Genomic DNA, 22,002 nt, shown 5'->3' with positions numbered 1-22,002 from the left:
CACCTATTTCATTTCTGATTTTCCACCATATCACTACTCTCCTAGGCCCACAGTCAATCATATTTAAATACGGTTCACATTGATAATGTGTGATATCAATAGCCAATTTTCTTCAACATGCAATTCCTCTTTTTCGTGTCTAGCCGACGCAGGGTCAATTAATTGACATTCCATACATTGTTCCACCACGGACATCTTGCAGATATCTTAGACATCTTGTATTGTGATGTATGGATTCACTTTTCTTTCTATAAAGTCCGTTCCTTTCCAAAATGATGCACCTTATGCAGGTCTTTTAGATGCTCTACTGCACAACACACTGGAGCTATGTTTTTCTCTTTCCTTAAACAGGCTTTCTCGACTCTATTCAGCCCGTCTGCTTTATATTTCTTTGATGGAACCGAGGTGACAGTTACCTTCAGTCCAAATTCTTGGATCAAGTCTCCAAGAGCTCGAAGTTGACGTTTAATAAGCATCTCTACTGCTCCTTTTGTCTTGGTCCGCTTATTACCAGACACGAATTTAATCCATGATGCCACTGTTGTTGAGTCTATCCTCATGTCCACAATCTGTAGCCTCCATTTTAAAGCCAGATTGATGTGCTTGATCAGAGTATCAAGTTCTGCAACATTGATATGGGAGTTATCATCCTTTTTTTGTAGCCAAGCAGCATCTTCAACAGTCACTCCTATTTCCAATAATACCCCTAATGCCAGGCTGTTAGCGTCACTCCATATTACCCCTCCATGGCTCCTTTTTATAAACCATTGTCCTTTCATGTCTGCAATGACTTTTTGTATCATGAGCAGCACGTTTTTAATAATTGCATCCTCCCAACTGTCTATACCTGTCTGCCTTTTAATAAAACTGCATGCAATTTGCACTATATATATTCAACTATAGGGTAATGGCCAACCAACTTTCTACATACAGAGAAAAGCTCTCTCTTGATCAGGCCATCCTTGGCTTCAGGGATCTCATTTCCTTGTCCAAAAATCAACTTTCTTGCCTTATTGCACTGTAGTCTTTATCCCAAAGCCATTCCATTTTCCAATGACTTACAGTTTTTCCGTCAATCCATCTTTTGACATGATCTTTCACCCTCTCCATAGTCACCTCGGTTTCGTCCAGGAGTATATTATCGATGTAAAAGCACGTACCTCTCTTCACCGCATCATCTTTGGTGAACACAGTCTTAAGAACTGCAGTCATGATTTTCGGTGCGGAATTCAGTTCAAATCCTAATCTGGTCAAACAATAAACTTTACCTTTATACTCTATCAATTGCTACTGTCATAGTTTTTTGTCTACATGAATTTGGAGGTAGGCCGAATTTAGATCCACGATTTTAGTTACCCGTTCCATTCTCCTGCAGTTCCTCATGACTTCTTCACACATGTTGATTCTATTCTTTTGTGTAACAAGCTACATATTTGTTTAACTTCCGGAAATCCAACACTGGCCTTTCTTCTTAATAGGTTCGACCATGGCCATGAGTGGCAAAATTCCTTTGACCTTCCCTGACCACGGTATCAATATTCCTTCATCTATCCACCTCTCAACTTCTTTCTCAAACTGCGACCCTATATCTCCTGTTAGCATGCTTTTGTAGTAGCTAATCCGATTTATCAACACAGGTAATCACCTGTCCATCGCCACTCTGCCGTTCATTTATCACCATCAAAGTAGGCTCAAAAGTCCTCATCCTCAATAAGATATGGCCTGGGTTTTGATGGTTGGATGGTATTGCTCCTGGTTGCACTTATTGTCATTCTTAGTGCACTTTGATTGCCAAACTTTACCTGGCCTTTAGCAATGGTAGCTCCTCCCAAACAATCTATCCCATCCAGGCCCAGTACCACGCCAATTCCTGCAATAAGCATATTCAGTACAATCACTTTTAGTCACAGCAGCATATTACTGACCACGATCTCAGCATCAGCCTCTCCACAACATTTCACTTCTCTGCCATCTACTGATCTAATGTTGCTGGTTCCATTCCAAGTATTGGCAAATTTTGTAGTAACAAGCGTTGTTGTACATCCAGTTTCGACAAGAGCTAAAGCCCTCTTCCTGTTAATAGTGACCACTACCTGTGGCAACAAACTCTCACATGCCTCTCCAGTATAAAAGGGGTGACTACTGGCACAAAAGCACTCCTTTACTTGTTTCCCGGAAACAGAGAGCAATTCATGCTAATGTGCCCCACCTGAAGCATTTACCGGTAAATCTATAATTTTGTTTCGTTAATGTTTTGCCAGCACTCTAGCATGCCTCAAAATCTCCATCTCCATGGTTTCAATTTCAGTAAGTTGTTGCAGTTCCATGACGTTGTGGTCAGGGAAATCACTTACAAAAGCCAGTTTAACAGTCTTCCCAATGCTGCATCCCACATATCCAGCTAATCCCGTTAGTCACCTTATCTCTGCCGCATATACATTCATCAACTCTCTGGTTCAGGTAACTCTTCTGAGCTTATTATAAGCCTCAAACGCACTATCTAAAAATGCATTCTTTAATTGGTTTTCAATACTCTCAGCAATGGTCTGATCTGTCTCCCATTTCTAGATAGAGCATTCCCTTCCAAATACACTGGAATCAATGTGGCTATGTCTTCATTATTCTATGGCTTTTGCCACCTTTGTACTACTTTTTAATCACACTTTTTATCTATTTTTACTCTTTTTAACCATAAATGAAACATATTGCAACTTGAAACATAAGGGGCTGCTATTTGGGATTGTGTCTAACAGGGTACCGTGGGGAACTGAGTAGCAATATGTCTGTTCACATTAGATTTCTAACAGGTTAATACAATCAGGGAAGCAGGAAAAAAAAAGAAGGAATTCCAAAGTCTAGCAGTCTGAGGGAAGAAACTATTAGAGTCAAAGGCTTTTCAGCATCTAGTTGTGAGATTTTACTGCTTTCCAGAGGTATGTATGTTGAAAGGGCACAAGTGCAAGGAGTTTATCAGAGGATATTCGATTAAAGTACTTGTAAAACAAGCACAGAGATGCGACATTACAGTGATGGGAAAACTTTTTTTGTTTTTGCAACTCGCCCCCCTCCCATCATCTGCTAGTTAAATCAACATTTGATTTATATTAACTAGTGTATTTTAATACTAAGAAAAATCAGTTGTAAAAGTAATAATTAGTATGATGCAGATAAAATGACGGTAAACAACCAATGAAAAACTAGAAGTCAACATTCTAGTGAGGGAGAGTGACGAATCATAACGTTAGGAGCCTTAAACATATTTTGTTTTCTAAATGTACAATCTTATTGCTTATCATTATATATCAATGTTTTATATATATTTCACTTCAGTGTGAGCGACACTAAAAATATAAATATAAATTACTTAGGACTTCTAATCAGTCATGGCCAACTGAGCAAAAGCATGCTATTCGTGTGGTTTAATAAAGTGTTCTTTTCCAAATTCTGTGCAGATCCCCGAGTTCAACAAGATACACCCGAAGAAAATAGGTTACATCAACTAAAATATTGTGAACAGTCAGAATGAGAACAGTATAATCCAATAATATATAATACAAATATGAATAATCAATCCTCATCTCAAAAATTTAGAAATCTGATGGTGAAATATTTATAGCTTAATGGCCACCTTTGCAAACTTTGTTTATTAAAACTTGCCAAATGTGTCAATCTGCACTCTAAGCAGACAAGAGAGAATTTTTCAATTCTCACAAGCAAGAAACATGTTACATAAATTAGCTACATGTTCCAAGATGTCATGGTGCCAATATTTTGGTTTTTGTACTGTTTCAGACATCTTTTCTGCGGAATCTGTCTTGCTCTATGCATCAAAAGATTCAACACTAACGAAATAGCAAGAAGCATCACTTGATGTAATATACAAGCCATATTAGATATCAGCAGAAAGAAAAATTTTACCAAGAAACGCATATATTGAAACATTCTTCCTATTTCAGCTTAAGAAAAAGAAGGATTAAGCTTGCTTATTACTCGTGAAGAAAGAAGTCTAAAATTGTAAATGAAAAAAAATTTCTTGACCTGATTAATAGTCCTATAAAACTGTTAGTCCAAGTCAATATGGCATCACCTATCCCCATCTGACTGCAAGAGAAATAATGAATGATAAGAATTTTTTTTAAAATTGTCTACTTTACTTTGAAATATTTATTTGTAAAAAAATAATAAAATTACATTTTCAAAAAATTAGGCACAAGGTCATTCAAAAGTGGAAGTGCCTGTCTTTGGTTATTCTTTATCACTTTTCCCTGAGAAGTGTCTATCCTATTCTTAGCTAGAATCATCAATCAGAAACGATCATATTGAAAGTAATTAACAGTTAATGCAAGATAGGTTTGTAAAGTATGAATTTTCCTATAAAAAGTACTGTCTACAGCAATCGTCCATTATATGCTGTTATTTTTTAGATGGGCATTGGAGTGTATACATCACCATATTAGGAGTCCACAAAGATACATTAAATATAAAATTGTCACATATTGGTGTTAATTAATCGCTATCTAATCCCTGTGATCCAATTCTTTTTCAACAATATTTTTTTTCATTGTTATCTTCACTGTTTTATCATATTTTTATGAAGAAATTGAAATTCAGAGAACATTGCTTAACTAGCAGGACTCATTAATCAGCGTTGCCTGGTGGAAGTCTCCCTCCCCATCAGCAAAAAAATAAACTACCGTTGTTGCTGATGGCCACTGCTTTCCCTGAACAAATGTGGACATTGGAGACAGTGGCCGAAATGAAATAATCTGGCTTTTACTGGCAAGTAGTGATGGTTTGGGTCGATAACATGCAGGTACTTTTGGAATGTAAAAAAAAGCAATTATGAGAATGCGTAAATCAGTATGAATTAATAAAAGTACGAAAAATAGTTCATTAGAATAATAATAGAAACTATAAACAGAAGTTTTAGAGGTTATGGATTCTCACTGTATATGGACTGTTTAGAGTGATCGAACTCAGTGGTAGCAGTCCTAGCTGTTTTGTTTGTTGTTCAACTCTTCCATCAATAGTATTAAAGGAAATTCCAGTTTTATGTGTTTTTTTTTTCTTTAATGTTTAAAACAAAACAATTACAAATTTTTTCACTATACTTCTTTGAGTATTGTCACCCCCACATAAAAAACGATATTTAAAGTAGACAACCCTCCTTTTTTTTGTGGGAGGGGGGGATAATTCCCTTGAATTTAACCGTGATGATCGTTGTGATCATATCCACTGGTAAATAAGAAAAAAGAAAATTAGGGGGTGGCAGTGTCAGTGGGAGAGAAGTAGATTTGTTTATCATACGTGTGTAAAAACCTGGCAGCCAGTGAATTACAGTACATGATACAGGTCTTTATATGCTATAAGTTCTTGTTTGAATGCGATTTTCGTAATCAGTGTTGTGGAAAACCTATGCAAGGCGTGATTTTAACAAAAATTGTGGAGTTGAAACTAATAGAAACTACTCTTCTAAAGAGGTTGGCGATCATGATGATGTTTCTCCTAGGATGCAATGTAGGATTTTATCATAATGAATAAATGTGTATAAAACGACGTTCTAAAGTTACATAAGAAGGTGGATAATAATTAAGACATAGTAAATTTGTATGTGGTATATGTTGTTGGAAACCTACGGTAATTTGGTCCAGAGAGGAATTTTTGCGATCAAAATACAGCGTTATTATCTAATGACTACCAATCAAATTTAATGCAAATCTGAAATATTTGAATTTTCAAATGAGAGATTGTGGTCATTAAAATATTCTAAAGAAAGTGAAATTTAAGGAATAATTAATGTTTAATTTCTACTGTTAAACTTTCACAAAAATCAGAAGTATCTAAATTTTCACTAAGGACTTCTACTCCTGTTATTCCTCTTTTGCATAAAACTAAATTAAATATGACCCACATTACCTGCCATCACGCTTGGCAGTTACATTGCAAAATTTATAATGATCAGTTAATTAGTTCAGGAAGATCCTGGACATACAAATATATAAACATACACATACTTAATTTTATATGAAGATGCAAGAGAAAGACATGAACACTCATATATACATATCTGCACGCATGTATATCTTATATATGGCACATAGGATAGTTAATTGAGGTAAGTAATGGGCAGGCACTTTCTGTGGAAAAAAAAAAGGCACTTGAAGATTTAAGTGGATGATGTCATCCTAAATCCTAGAAATAGATTAGGAGTCAGAAAAGGACAAAGTTCAAGAATTCTGTCATCTTTCACAATAACTTACTCTAAGCAATAGCAAGGCATCCACTTATCATGAGATGTTGACAGAGGACACTTTTTCCTCTGAATAGACAGTCTCCAAGGATAACTAACTGTCTACCACTATACACGTAGTAATAGTAGTAGTAGTCCTAGTAGTAGTAGTAGTAGTAGTAGTAGTAGTAGTCGTAATAGTAGTAGTGATAATATTCTGAATAATTGAAAACTGTGAATGCAAAACATGATAAATCTAATTTCTTCAAACTGAGATATTACAAGATGAATATATCAAATCTAAACTAAGTTAATTTTAACTGAAAGCAAAAAAAAAAAAATGGCGATAACATTATGTAAAACATAATTTTCGGGTTTAGTAAGATTGTTGAAATACAACATTTTTCTTTAGTGATAGTTTTGCAATTTTGATAAGGTGTTTATTACATTCTGTATGCGAACTCTGATTCTTTCATAAGGATAATAATATCTGAATTTGAATAATCAGCTATGACTGAGATAAACTTATGTTAACAAATACTTTGAATTAAAAACAACTTTTACTTTATTCTTTATTTCTCATTTAAAAAATAGAAAAAAAAGAATTCAAACCTATAAATCATATGACATTAAAGAAATGCAATAAATGCCATTCAGATCAGAAAAGAAGTAGACAAAATTCTTTCTAGTAAAGAACATCTGAATTTTATCGATTGGTCATAACTGAGGCAACAAATATTTTTAATTTACAAATAGATGATAAAGACTTGGACGTATTGTCTATTCATCTCTTTGCTCTTTCTATGTGTGACTTCCATCATCTAGGTATGCCTCATTTTGTTTTAATTGTACATCCTTCTTTATGTGATAGTGGACACGGATGTGAGAGATAAACAGAATGGAAGGTAAATCAAACACAATATAATAATAAAAGTTGTGGGATTCAGAAGGAAGGTGTGAGTGTTCTAATCGACAGGTGCTGACATGGAAAACCTGATACGCATCCTGCAAATGTTGGATCCTTTAATTACAGGTAGAAAATTATCATGCATCAAATACTCATAAGTAGAAATGATCAATGAAGAAGCTGAAAAACAACCCAGAGGAAGAAATGGATCATGGAGGAAAATAAGGTAGTAATGAAATAGCAGTGTCAGAAATCACCATTAAAAATGCGTGATAAAAACTTGAATAATTCGACCTCCTATCTTTCGAAGCTTATAACTACTTGAAAAAGATAATTCAAACCCTAATTTTTTTCAATTAAAGGAGTAAAGACCAATTTTACAAAAATAACAGGTTTAATAGCAAATTATGCAATATTTGTTTTTTTAAATCGGTTTTCTTTAAAAAAGATTTAAAGAAAATCACCAAATTTTAACTTACTTCGAATATAAAAATATACATAAATTCCAAAAAATCACTTACCTATAAAAAATACTATCCAATAGGTACTTTCATTCTTCATTGTTAAGAATTTATCCATATTTATATTCCATGTCCTTTTTAAATAAAATACTTTTTTAAGCGAATATTAAAAAATACAGCAACATGAGATGTTTCACAACTGGAATAAAGGGAGACAAACGCTGCCTTTTTTTCAAGTTGAGAACTTTGGTGGCCTTAAGCGCCAGAATTAATCCCCCTTTCTATTGCTGGCTGTAAACAAAAGTTAATAAATATGGCCCACCATAGTTGAAAAATGATCCCATTCCACTTTATCAGTTTTTGCCGTTAAAAAAAAAACAAAAAAAACTACCGATTTTTGATTTTTTTTATTCTCTTAAAGAAATACATGAGTTTTTGATTTAATATATTCTATTTCTTCTTTATCGAGTGAATTTTTTTTTAAATATCTAAAAAAAAAAAAAAAAAAAAAAAAAAAAAAAAAAAAAAAAAACATTGAATGAAATAGAAAAAAACTGTCGTAATTCTACAAAATTTTCTGAACAATATAACAAGATTATAAGGTTTCACTTAAAAAAAACAAAAAAATCCAACGTGGTTTTTAAGGTAAATTTGCAAATAACTGTTCTTTTTTGTTTTAAATTAGCTTATTTTATTTATCTTCAATTTGTGATATATAAATTTGAAGTGAGAAAATTAATTATATACATTTTATTAGACATTTCAAAATGGGGGTGTGAATTTAAAAAAAACGCTTGTCTAGAATATTATATTCGGTTTATTGGAAAGAGCATAAAATTTCATAATGAACCTCAAAATATCTTAAAAATTGAACAAATAGAAAGATTTTGATAGATTTTTAAAATTTAAAAATTGAAAAAAATTTAACTCGTAAAATTCAATTGATTTCATTACGTAAACAAAATGGCTGCATGAACGCGCGCAGGCACTTTGTAAACACTGTTTTTTAAAAATTAAAAAATAATATTTCTATTATTTTTTAAACAACTTTAATAGTTTATTTTGGAAGTATATTCCATAAAGAAAATAAACAACCCACTTTAAAAAGAGAAATAGATAGAGAAATTATTTTATTTGCAGTTTTGTGTTAGGGGTGTCAAAAATTCCCAAAAAATTCTGATACATCTAGTGATGAAATGCTATGACAAAAGCAACCCATACGAATCACGTGAACGATTTATGGGGCATGTCTAGTAACAATCATGCAATAAAACAAAGAATTGCAGATCATGCCAGACACATCCTTAAAAGTGAATGATTCTCAGAGCTGAAACTAATGCAAATCAAAGGAAAGATAACAAAATATTATGGCCCCTCCTTTGTGAAAACCCACATGTAGAAGTCCGACACATCATACGCACCAAAGCTACCACTACTATTCTTCATCATAACCATGATGCCACTTAATAAATACTCACACATAGTGCAATGACACAAAAGAAAAAAGAAATCACGTCATGGATAACCTGAAAACTAAAACAAATAGGAACTAGAAAATCTAATAATACAATTAGAATCTCCAGCTAGGACATTCAAATTGAATTTGAAATGTGTAGTTGTAAAGATGAAAAAGATCGACATCAGAAAAAAAAAGACATCAGGGCACTTGGCTAACCTGATACTTGTGACTCATAAAATTGATCAAAGAAGAGATGAATAAAGACACACAAACTATGGCCATGAAGAGAACATTTAACTGAGAAACAAAGTCACTATTGATAGCAGCACAAAACAATGCAGTAAGAACAAAACATATTTTATATATTTCATTCATGTACTAGAAGAAAATATTCACACAAATGGCAGCGCATTTGTTTGGCCTGTCAGATGTGGGAATCGAGGAAAGGGAAAAAGTAAAAAGAACTTGGATTCTTTTTATATGTGGCATTAATATGAGCTGCTTTAAGAGAGATGAATTGGGGAGGATAGAAAACTGAGTGTTTGATAGTCGAGAGTTGTTGTGAATTATGGCGTTAGAAGTTCTGTCAGTTTTTTTTTTGGAGGGGAGGGGGGGGTTACAGAGATTTGCTGGTGCGAATTATGGTGTTAATAGAGAGGAGTTCTATCAGTTTTCTTTTTGGAATAACAGTTCAGCTAGACAAAACCTAGGAAAACAGTATATGAAGACTCTAAATAAAGAGAAGAAACAATAAATCATATGAATGAATGCAGCAAACTAGTCCCAAATGAACAAGACTGTATGGAAGCTATGCTAAAGTTTGCACTTTGAACAGAAAGACAAATGGCAAGGACTAAGTTGGAAGACAGAAAAATGATAAAAGAAGGAAAAACATTGCTTTCTAAAGAGAATAACGAATAAAATGTCTCTGGAGAAGAAATATGTATCTTCATGTTTTCTGTCAGAGATAAATTAATCTGATCAGATTTTTGTTTCTTCCCTCCCCAACATTTACTCGAACGATAAGGATGCACATTTGTTTAAGTTTAAGAAAGATAAGACAGTAATTCACCTTCCATATTCTGCAGAGACCGAATCTTCTTCTTAAGGAAACAATCATTTTGTATTTCTTCTTTGCCTATTCTTAAACATGTGCTTGTTACTGCAGCCATTCCAGATGGCCATGTCTCAAGGGAAATGTTCACTAAAAGTCGAAGGAAATTAGCAGCCCACAAACGAATAGACTATAAGGATTTGAAACATGAGAAAATCAACAAAAACAAATCATTTTTAGATTGATTATTCATCCAAGTAGAAGCATTCAGTTTATTACTTGGGGTCATTCGAGGGCAAATTTACAAATTAAAAACAGATTATAAAACCAAATCAAATGAGAAGAACATATCGCGCCACCATTTACATTCTATTATGATGACTGGAAAGATGGTTACCGCGGGAAAGATATTAAATGAGTAATCAGGATTAACATTGAATTAAGTAACAATAATCAGTGGTAAGCAATATAATCAGTTGAGTGGACTAAAAACCTAAGATGTAAGCTTGGAAAGTTAACTGGGAGGTTTCATTATGCTTGGCTCTGATTGGCTGTTGTTAGTCCATAATCGACAATATAAATATTGCTTTATTCAAGCAAGAATTTTTCTATCACCTATTTGGAGCTTAGCTGGCGTCAATTTCATTCTACAAATATTATCCTAGATTGTATGATCTATGAAAAAAAAAATGAAAATGCCAGAAATGCAAAATAATTATTTCTTTAATAAGGGAAGTAATTCATAAGCAACTCCAACGCATCATACCTCCAACGCATCATACCTCCAACATATCCTGATGCAAAATCTATATGGTTTGAAATCTAGCAGATCTGGATGAAAAGTATGTAAAATGAAACTTATGTAGTCAGTCCTAAGTAGTTCAAACAGATTAAGTCTCCTCCAAATTCCAATGGCAAAAGTTACATGTGTGTCATATAACACTAATGCATAAAGTGATCATAAACAAAATATTTACTAGAACTAAATGGGGAAATTTGAAGTACGGTTGTAAAAAGTGAAATTAGGAGCCACATGCAGGTGTTAACACTCGTAAAAGAGAAGAGGTGTGTAGGCAAGAATTCATAGCAAATCTCTCAGCTTTAAAGATCTTAAACAATACTTTAACACAACTAAGTAGTAATACATCATTTACTTGCAACGTCTGACACTTTTGAGGTAAGGTCTTGTTTCTAATCAAAGCAAGGTTATTGGTTGATATGGATAAAAAACGTTAAATTTATTTCAAACACCCATTAAATAGCAAAAAATGTCTATGTGCTTCTTTGTGTGCATGAGTATTCTCCAGATCTTTCCTCAGCGATTAGTGGCTGTTTGGAAACCTCAAAAGAATTCTCCAGGGAAAGAGATTTGGCACCAATGAAGAAATGATAGAAACTGAGCAGTATTTGAGGCCGATAATAAATCGTTCTAAAAAAATAAATAAATAATAATAAATTTAAAAAATACATCAAAATTGTTAAAGCATTAGAATAATTGTATCACTCTAGAAAGAAACTATGTTGATAAATAAAGTCAAATTTTGTCTAAAAAAAATCTGTTTTATTAGTTAAGGACAAGACTTATTGAGTGACGAGTTAGAATTTTAAAGAAACCCAACATGAAGTAATTTCTCCTGAATATGTTTGTTAATTTGTAAATACAGGATTCATTCCTAAACTAATTAACTGATTCTCATGAATTTTGGAACACAGTTGCTATGCATAAGGGTGAGTAATCTGAACTATATTTACTTTACTTTAGTTTTATGCAAAGCTGGTACAAAAAAGAAGAGGAAGCCCTTCATGAAATTCAGATACCTCTGATTTTAGTGAAATGTTTAACAATGGTATTAATATCAATTAAATTTGACGAATATATTCACCAAATTTCAGTTGCTTTGAGTATTTTCAAGTTTTCAAAAATATTTCAGATTTGCATTAAATTTGATCCACAGTCATTGAACACCAATTAAGTAAAATTTTCTGAATTTTAATTTCTTCTGAAGTCCCTTTAAGCTTAAATTTGAGATATTTTTCAGAATCATAATAATACAATAGATTTTGGTCAAATTTCGAACAAAGATCCTAGACATAAAGTTTAGTAGCTTTTAAGAGGAGATAAAAGTAGTGCAAAACTGTTGTTCTTCTATTTATTGAATGTCACTTTTCTCCTGTTCAGGTGTAAGATGGTTTCTGATAAAAGAGCTCACCTGCGATTCTCATGCTTCAGTGGGTCAACTGTCTCCAGATTCCATTCTAATCACTTGATTCCAAGTGTTCCTTGGTCGACCAATCTTCCTGAAATTTAAGGTATCCATACTTGTACAGTTGTTTATTCAGGGGGATGAACACTCCACATGACCATATCAGACAAACCTTAAGAATCTATATGCTGGATAAACGTAGTGCTTTCAGCAAATCCTGATGTATTTGATTATTTGATTTGGTCATTGCACTGCAGACGGGCAAAAAGAAGGGCTAGATGAAGATCCAGCATCCACTGTCACATAACATGACACTCCTAACACAACTACTATACAGCTTACCCCGAATGTAGAGAAGGATAACTTGTGATGCTATCAGAGGCAACAGGTCACTCATGTAGCTGGGATGGGTATTCTTTTAGTTCAGTATATACTCAAGCTAAAACAAGCAGTAGTTGATTGATATAAGTATTGTTTTTAATTTAAATATGACTTATATAAGTTGTAGATAACTTGGGAAGCAATGTCGTCATTTTTGCAAGATATGGGCAAGCACTAATATACAAAGATGATGATTATTATTATTATTATTATTATTATTATTATTAATAACAATAAAAGAAAAAAGAAAAAAAAAAGAATCCAAAATATTGTTGCATACAATTCAGACAAAAGCTTCCTTTGTTGTCTGCATGAAATCTAAATCTATATGCGCCATTAAAGAAATCTTTGCTGGATTTAAACATACATTTTTACAATAGTAGAAGGGGAAACAAAAGTGCTTGAATCAGAAGGAGATCCTGACCGGATTCAATTTTATTTTTTGTATTATTTATTTTTGCTACTTCTTTTTTTAGATTCACAAGATTAACTGACATCTTGAGTTTGGTTTCTAAATTCGAGAATAAGAAAAAGGAATATGGTTGGCAAATCAATATTTGAAATAAAAAGGGGAAGAAAAAAGGAATGAAGAAATTTTCTCTTAGTTTGGGATTCAATCTGAGAAAAAGTAAATGAAGTGGAAGATTTTAGATTTTAAAAAGAATTAATAGAAATAAATGAAGTTGATATTTTATGGTTCATTGGAGAAGCAGAATACGTTGTGAGAGAATTATCTGTGAATTAAGTAAAAAAGTAGACAAAAATGAAAAAAACAATAATAATGAGGCTCATTTGCTAAACAAAGAAAATCAGAAGAGAGAAAAGTACATCTGGACGTTTTCTTTTTATTTAAGGCAAGGGCATGATTAATATATATATATATATATATATATATATATATATATATATATATATACACCCCCACACACACACACTGGAAGAATATCCATCCCAAAGCATGTAAAATTAATTTCCCCAAACAGAACAGTCTTGCGCCATTTTTATGTTCATTTACAAAGATTAAAATCAAAATATAATGATACTAAACTTTATTCAAATTTTGATCAAAATTCATTTCCATCACTTTCATTCTAATAAATGTTTAAAATTTAAAGCTTAAGCTTAAGAGAGCAAGAAATTGAAATTCGGGGAATTTTGCATTTTAGAATAATATAAAAAAAAAAAAAACAATTAAGGACATGTTTTGTTTCTAGATCTCAGGCCAGGTAAAAGAAATAGCGTGTTTAATTCTATTGAGTTTGTCGACAACGTCAGGGAGGTTAATGTGATCTGAGTAGATATGAACTGTGTCATTGATATATTTAAAGTAGTGGAAGTTTGAAGGTAGGACAGATTTGAAGAGGCTGTTTTCTAAAAATCCAAGAAAAACACAGACAATGGCTCAAGTAGCTTTAAATACTCTTTCTATAAAAAAAAAAAAAAACTAATAAAAATAATCATACACACTACTACTCCCACTACAAAAAAAAAATCTGGAATGATCATAGGCTTGTTCTTTTTGCATAAATATAAGCACATACAGATCCTTAAAATATTCTCATTTTTTTTACTCACAATGCCAAATGCAAAACTTAATATTCACAACAAAAACAGACTAACATTACAAACATTTCCCCTCAGAAGAACCTCACCAGCACAAATAATGCCAACATGATTGATAAAAGTCATAACTTATAACTCTTTATCCACCAACTTATGAGCACAAAAAATTCAAATCTGATTCAAAAAATAACACCAACTTCCAAAACAATTGAAAAATCTAAACTCCACCTTACTTAAGACTGAATCGTCTTTCCCATGCTGCAAGAGTATCGGAAATGCTTTCATTCTTCTCTCATAACCTAACGTTAAGCTTGACTTACTCCTTAACCAAACAGCTTGCAAAAATTGCACTCAAACAAGATTCCCAAGTTCCACAGAAAGATTCTTGTTTGAACAAGAGATACCTGAAGAAGCTTGGAAGTTACATGAGCCGAAACAGTGAAGATAACACTCAAAATAATAATAGTAGTCCAAATATAATACAAATTTTATGTTATTCTTAGTTGTAGTAAAAATTGAACAACCAACTCCTAGAATGAAATGAAACTGCGGCACTAACCCTAGGTGAGTTTTACCCACAGTCCCCAGTTGTATATATATTGCTGTTAGAGGAGATACCAATGTTAGATTGTTGCAGCTCTTGCAGAGAAGTGTTGACATCCTCCTACATGCAGCACCTGGAATTCCCAAATTGATCACCCATCTTATACTGACTAGGCTCTATGTTGCTTAACTTTAGTAATCTAATGAAAACCGGTGTGTCAACATGATTAGGCCGTATAGAATACTATTACTTAAAACTGATTTAGGACACACCATTAACTATGTGGGTGCATTGACCGTCAGGTATTTTGCCGATTAATCGGTAATCTGTCAAGTAACCAATTAATCAATTGATTAATTACTTTTTTTCTTTCCTATTAGATTTAAACTATTTCATCAATACCAAATGACTCTTCAGATAGTTTTAACACATTAACACTGTAACTGTCAATTTAACTTGACATTTGTCAAGTGTTTGGCTGCTATTATGGATTCTTGCTTTTTCGCTTTACTAAATGAAATTACAAAATACAAAATGCAATTTCTACTTAAACAAATTTAAAAAAAAAAATAGTCAGAAATATCAGAATTAGGTTAGACAGTTTTTGACAAACAACCTCAGAGCTAAAATTGTAGGTATTATCATTGATATAGTTAAAGTTTGGTTACTTGCTTCTTTGGCGATTTCTTCAAATGGACTCAGTAACTAGCCAATCTTTTTAATAAGTCCCCATTGGTAAGTTGCTAAGGTAGGAATCTTATCTACAGCATACATTACAAAAGCTTTTTATTGTTCTAAATTCTTTTTCAGTATATGCTGTTGAGTTCCACCGTGTGGGCACATCTTGAGCGAGTTGATGTTTTTCCAAATTAAGCTGATTGTGTATTTCTTTTAATTTGTTCATTGCTAGCATTTCAAGTGAGAGACTATATTTCTGTTATTTGTGATTGAATATGTTGAGTGTAATGTTGGAGCAGTTGTTACACTTGGTTCCTGGCCAAAATGGCGCTGCCGGGACACATTAAGGGACTGAAAAAGGAATTGCCTCGGTTGGGGAGGATTTTTCCTTCTCTTGTGTTAAGTTTGGTATAAGAGTAGGTGCTGCTCCTTGTCCTCGGCCAAAGGGTGAGACAAGTTAAGGGATAAAAAAGTTTGGGTATCAAAGAGTTTATTAAAGTTGCATAGAAAGTGTGACCTTGTGCAAGTTAGATTTGGAGAACATATGAGCTGTGGTAGAGACTTGGTTTCTTCACACCAGGGTATTCAGAGAGAATAATATGCCCCTTCCTTGTTTTTTTTTATATTTGGGACTGTTGTGAAACTCTGCAAGGGTAGCATTTGTGGGATGTAAACGGAGATATTTTGCGGGTTAGCAGATGATGGTTATGCAATAGAAGCAGGGGTGTTCTGCAGGCTGGCAGTTCGTTGAGATGGTTCTGAAATTGTGGAAGCATGAAATATTATTGGGAGATGTGCCTCGGTGCCAAGAGATGTGCATGAACTGAGGATGTGAGTTCTTTCCATTTGTGTAAAGGATTGAGTGAAAGAAGAGATAGGTTGAAAAATTGCATAAAGAAAAGAAAAAAATTTGAGTTTTATAATGTTTATAAATATTGCATTCTTGGTTTTTAGATATTTTTGTAATATAGTATAGCTAATGTTTATGTTCGTAACACATTGCTCGGATTTAAAACCAACGATATTGATGATAATTTGAATTTTTGTAAAGCAGATGAATGGATTTTCATTGAGCAAGTAGAGATAAATAAATAAAGACGTAAATGCGACTTGACTGTGCCACGTTTGGTTGGAGTTATTTCAGTCACCAGAATACCACATTTATCCTTTTTCATTTTGTTGACTTCAAACAATCACATGAGGGTTAAGTGAGATTTTTTTGAAGATAGTGATTTGAGAGGATGACGGTAACCCTAGAAAGGAGTAATTAAACCCATGGATGAACAGTCAATTGGATAGTGTTTGAAAGAAAACAACCAAGTTATAGAGGGTTAATCACGCTAGAGATGACTAGAGATCTCTGAGCTGTATGAATTATGAGACAAAAGATCTTATTGCGATCGGTTGGCTCGATGCACTGGAAAATGTGTATAAGTGTGTGTGTGTTTGAGTGGTGTGTCTGGAAACTTTTGCCGATTGCTGTGGTCGTTGAGAATTCTGACTGAAAAGAAACGGTTTAGTTGAGGACTGACTAAATTTGAAAAAAAGAAAAATATGAGAAAAAAATGGATTTGTGGATAGGATTTGACCTTTCCTTTTACTCAACGAGTTGCAAAAAATTTCGAGATTGTTTTTTTTTTTAAATAGCGGATAGCTGGATAAGGTCGTGGGAGCCAATAGTGAAAGAATTCCCCAGTGTTAGATGTAAGAAAAAATCAGGTAACCACAAGCCACTGACAATGGTACACCTGAGCAGAGCAGGGATACCAATGAGTGCCCTCCACCGAAACCTGGATAGCATGCATGAACTGCAACCATCAACAAAACCCAAGGTCACAGCAGGGACCCCAAATCTGTCCCTAATCCGTGATTAAAGAAAATAAAAAAAAAACAATGAAAAAGCAAATATCAAAAGCACATATTTTTCTAATTGTTTTTATCCGTGAGAAAGAGAAAATGAACAAGTAGTTTAAAGGGCATATGAGCCCTCCTTTGATAGCGAACTGAACATAGTTATCTTTCCTCAATTGCATGCACATAGATTAAGTCATAGAGAAGGATCGAAAATAAAGAGAAAAAAAGAAAAAAGAAAGAAAAAAGAAAGAAAAATTTTTTTAAAAATGAAAAAAAAAAAATGTTTTATATGCACATGGCTTAATGGGTTGCAGTTGTAGAGAAGGACTGAAAATAAAAGTAAGAGAAAAAGGGGGGAAAAACTGTTTTGCATGTACATAGTTTAGTCCCCTTAACCCTCTAGGGCCGCCTGTGTCATATATGGCACAATCCTAATCGGGAAGATTAGAGCCCAAGGGGACAGATATGGCACATTTCATAACTTCCAAGTTTTTAAATGAATTCACTTTTTTGTTCAGATTCATGATTCTGGATCCAATAAAATCTATAATTTCAAATTTCAGAATTTTTATTAGTATGTACTAATAAGTATTAATATGTTCAGGCCCTATAGGATTAAAGGGACTAGTAAAACGAAAAAAAAAAAGAAAAAAAAAAAAAAAGGAGTTTATCACTCGGAAAAAAAAAATATGCATGTGTAGGCGAATATAAACTCCCTCATTTATGAACTGTTGAAGTTTACAATTGTATGAGTGCATGTTTTATTATTGAATGTTACCATTTTCTCTGATGATAGGAACTATGAACTACGTACAAATAGATATGCACGTATAAAACTACATCCAAGTATATATGCTGGTATAACCAGAACCATTAGACAAGAACATTTTTGCATGTTAAATGGAGAAGTTTTGTCAGTTAACTTTCATTGATTTTGATTGTGAACTTACTAAATTTTGGGTTGGCGTTTTGATGCAGGATACTTAGGTGTCAATTAATTGACAAAAAAAAAAAAGGGCAGTTGTAACGATGTTGCATTCCCAGGTAATACCGGTTCACCTTGCTTACAGGCTAAGAGTTAGGTGAGGTGTTTGACATGGGATTTAAGGAATTCATTCTTTTCTCCAAAGTCTGGAATATGTTTTTATTGCCGATATGATAAACAGAAAACAGAAGTGAAGTTGAAATAGCAACAAGATGTCTACTCTATTATCTAGGAAATATTGTCATAGGCCCACCTGTCATATTTAAGTATCAGACCCCGCCCCCCCCCGTGTAAGTAATAGGAATTAAACCCGAAAGATAATACAGTTTGTTTAAGAGAAAACTGATTTGAGTTGAAGAGAAAGAAAGAAAAGGGGAAAAAGAGAATTAAAGAGAGATATGGTTACAAAAGAGAAAGAAGAGATTCACAAGAAAAGAAAAAGAATATAAAATAATGGAATAGAGAAAAGAAAGAGTAATCTCTAGAGAGGAAAACAGAATGATCTCAAAAGGTAGGTGGCTGGAAATTTTGTTTGATAAAAACTATTGTTTTTAGAAATAAGGGATTTGGCTGGTTGGCATTGAAGAGAACGCATCGCACTTGGGCTCTTGTTCCTAGCTGAGAAATTGTCTAAATGAACTTAAGTTGTATCAACCTGTATCAGAAAGCTATTAACAATCCAAAGAATTTAGCTTTCCTTGTACAAAGTTACCATGAAAATTTTTAAAATAATTATTTTTGTTCATAAGAAATGATCTCAGAGTTATTGAATTATTGACTTGAAATGCGGTTTATTACAGCACCGACACCAAGTTGCAGCTAAGAAGAGCAGCATACAACCCCTTCACCAGAGCATCTATGAAGGATGAACTCAACCGCAGCATCTGACGAATGGCCAGCTGAAGATAAGAGTTGTCACAGGCTTAGGGTCGTGCACATTTTGCATAGCCAGAGTATCAGAACAGTATTTTCCAGTGAAGTGGGTCCACTACTCGACAGTTAAGAGTGTAACCCTGCTGGGTTGCATCTATGATCCTGTGAACCGGGATTGACAAACACAATTGTGGTCTCATGAACCAGGATTGCGATGGATGCAGCCCAGAAGACATAGGGTTATACTGAAATATATGTGCCTGAACATTTATTGGGTTTCCTTTTCTCATCCACAGTTTTTGCTTCTTCTGAGTGAATTTTTCTAAGATGGTTTAACATATTAGTTGTAAAAGTTTTTGCTGATTTGCCACCCTTTGATAAGTTAGAAACAGATTTATTCTTATTCTTGGGATCGATATAAAAATACTTCCAGTAGAAACTGGTTGTCATAATGGTTGATGATTGTTGTCAATATTTAATTTTTTAAGCATTTAAATTACTTGTCTGATATCTAATTAGTAATTTATCTCAATAAAATATGCATTATCTAAACCAGAAAAATAAAAATATATATGTAATGGTGGCACAAGTCCAAAAATGATGAACAAGATTATGACTGATGAAGAATGAATTTTAGGTTCACATATAGTCGCAATTTATCGAACAATTTCTCAACATAAAAACTGAAAGTTTTTCTGGACAGTGATTTCAAGTACAAAATTTTTTTAAAATGGTTTTCCTGTTTGGTTTTACCAGTTGCACAATTTAGCAGTTTTTGTAATGTCTTGTTCTTATTTTTTGAGAGTTATCGTATTTTGTACTGTCCTGTAATGCTTCTACTTCATCAAGATATTTCAGTTTATCGGATCACTGCAAATCTTGTCTGGACAGCTTTTTTCGCTTTGGTTGTGACGTCACACATGATCAATGAAAATTCTGTCTTTGAGTGAGATCACTGTGGATAACAATCAGATTGTAATCCGAAAGTTATCCAGTTTCTGAATGGAATTTGGCAATTTGATTAGTCCAGGATCGATCCGGAATTATAATCTTATCCCAAAAAATGGGCATAAATCAATTTGTGCTGCCACCATGTGACAACATTGTATATGATTAACTAATCTAAACAAAAATAGCTGATTATGGCTGAAACAGTGTATCCCAGTGATTTTTCTTTTCCTTCATTTTCGGTAGTTTATCACATTTTTCGTTAATAGAAATATGCTAGATTATGATAAAGCTACTTCAGAATATGAAAATCATACATTTATCAAATTTAGTGGTTTGAAATAACGAAATTGAAAACAGGGGTTACTAATGAATATAATAAACCTACAAGTGAACCGATGAAAAATAGGAATCAGAGTAAAGAAATTTACGAAGCATCTTAATCTAATTAAAAACCCTTATGTTATAAAGACAATTGCAAATTAGACCTAAGTATACCAGATATTTATGCATTAACCCATAACCATAATAGTAAAAAAAAAAATATCTTGGCCAAATCTTGTACATTGTGTAATGTGACTTTGGTAAAGACAAATAGTGATATACTGGTTAGGGTAGGTCGATGTTGGAATAGTAACAGGACTAGGGTGGAGAGTTGCAAATTACCAGAAAAAGGTGACCACATAATATATTTTTCCCTTTAATATTGTCAATATTTGAGGAAATGACTTTAAATTGTGAAATAATTTATGATACTGCTAAGATAATGGTATTATCAAACAATGTCAGCCTGTAAAATTAGACAAGGTATGACTGCCAGCAGATACATCTTTTCATAGAATAGACGGACTTTGGTATTTTGGCCATTTGCATCACACAATGCCAAATATCAAAGCCAAATAGATCCTAGCTAAAATCTGTCTCCATAAAATAGGTCCCAAAGATAAGGTAAAAAGGTTATGAAAAATACTAGTCTAGTTAGAGTAATAGCGTAATGATGGCATAAACATATATAAGATAATTAGTACTTGTTTTATGCTCTATATAACTTGCAAATTAAAGCAAGGTAGATAGCCATGCACTCAAGTAGTGATTCGGACCTACGCAAAAGGAATATTATGAAACAGATGCCAATTTAGCGGTTTTCTGCTAGATCTGGAAATTTCGTTTGCAATCTAGCAAGGAAAATTTTGATCTAGTGGCTAGCGGTTTTTTTCTAGAAAATCTGGAGATATTTGGCATCCACACACCCACAATTTTAAATGACAAAAGAAAGAAAAGTGCTTGAAAACACTTTAAAACATAAACTAATTCATGTAGGTAGAAAAGTAGCATTTATTGCCTTTGGTAACAATAATTTATTGACTATTTGTTTTATTTTTCCCCATTTTTTTCCGCCTAACCATTCTTAAAACTCGCTATAAAATCGCTCCCCCACCCCCGCGTTTAAACTCTGTAGTTTAAAATACGATCCAAGCATCCCCTTTAATTTAGAAGTATTTATTCACTTGGTTAAAGTGTAAAAAAGGTAACAGTTGAAAATTGTAAAAAGCAAAAATAACAGCAAAAAAAAAAAAAAAAAACCTTGTACCAAACACAGTAGCATTTAATTATCTACCAACCTGTATACTTTTAACATGCTAAAACAATCGCTTAACGGGCTTAATTTCTCAAAGGTTGTAAACAAATGACTTATTCTACCACTAACACTAAGTTCGAGTTGCATTCCCAAATGTAAAGTTAGTGATAATCATAGATTTTTTAATACAAATTTCCAAGAATGAAGTCCCCAATGGTTACACGACAAGCAATCAGCTAATTGTTGTAAAGACAACTAAAAGAAATGAAATAAAAATAAAATT

At 33.1% G+C, this 22,002-nt stretch overlaps 1 protein-coding gene across 3 annotated transcripts in view; it reads right to left on the bottom strand.

The window, feature by feature from the left end:
- Positions 1-22,002, bottom strand: part of LOC145259166 (uncharacterized) — a 621,516-nt gene that overhangs the window by 467,504 nt on the left and 132,010 nt on the right. The window contains exon 1 of one of the 3 annotated variants that reach the window (XM_080116898.1): positions 12,321-12,408. The exons of the other annotated variants lie outside the window; for them this stretch is intronic. The gene's annotated coding sequence lies outside the window, so the exon portion shown is untranslated. Of the gene's footprint in view, positions 1-12,320; positions 12,409-22,002 lie in introns of those variants that run through there. 3 annotated transcript variants of the gene reach the window in all.

This window comes from Euprymna scolopes, chromosome 34 (assembly GCF_053919585.1).
Source record: "Euprymna scolopes isolate OS-2025 chromosome 34, ASM5391958v1, whole genome shotgun sequence".
Taxonomy (NCBI): domain Eukaryota; kingdom Metazoa; phylum Mollusca; class Cephalopoda; order Sepiida; family Sepiolidae; genus Euprymna; species Euprymna scolopes.
Note: the sequence above shows the minus strand (reverse complement) of the source record. Positions and strands in the feature narration are given on the sequence as shown.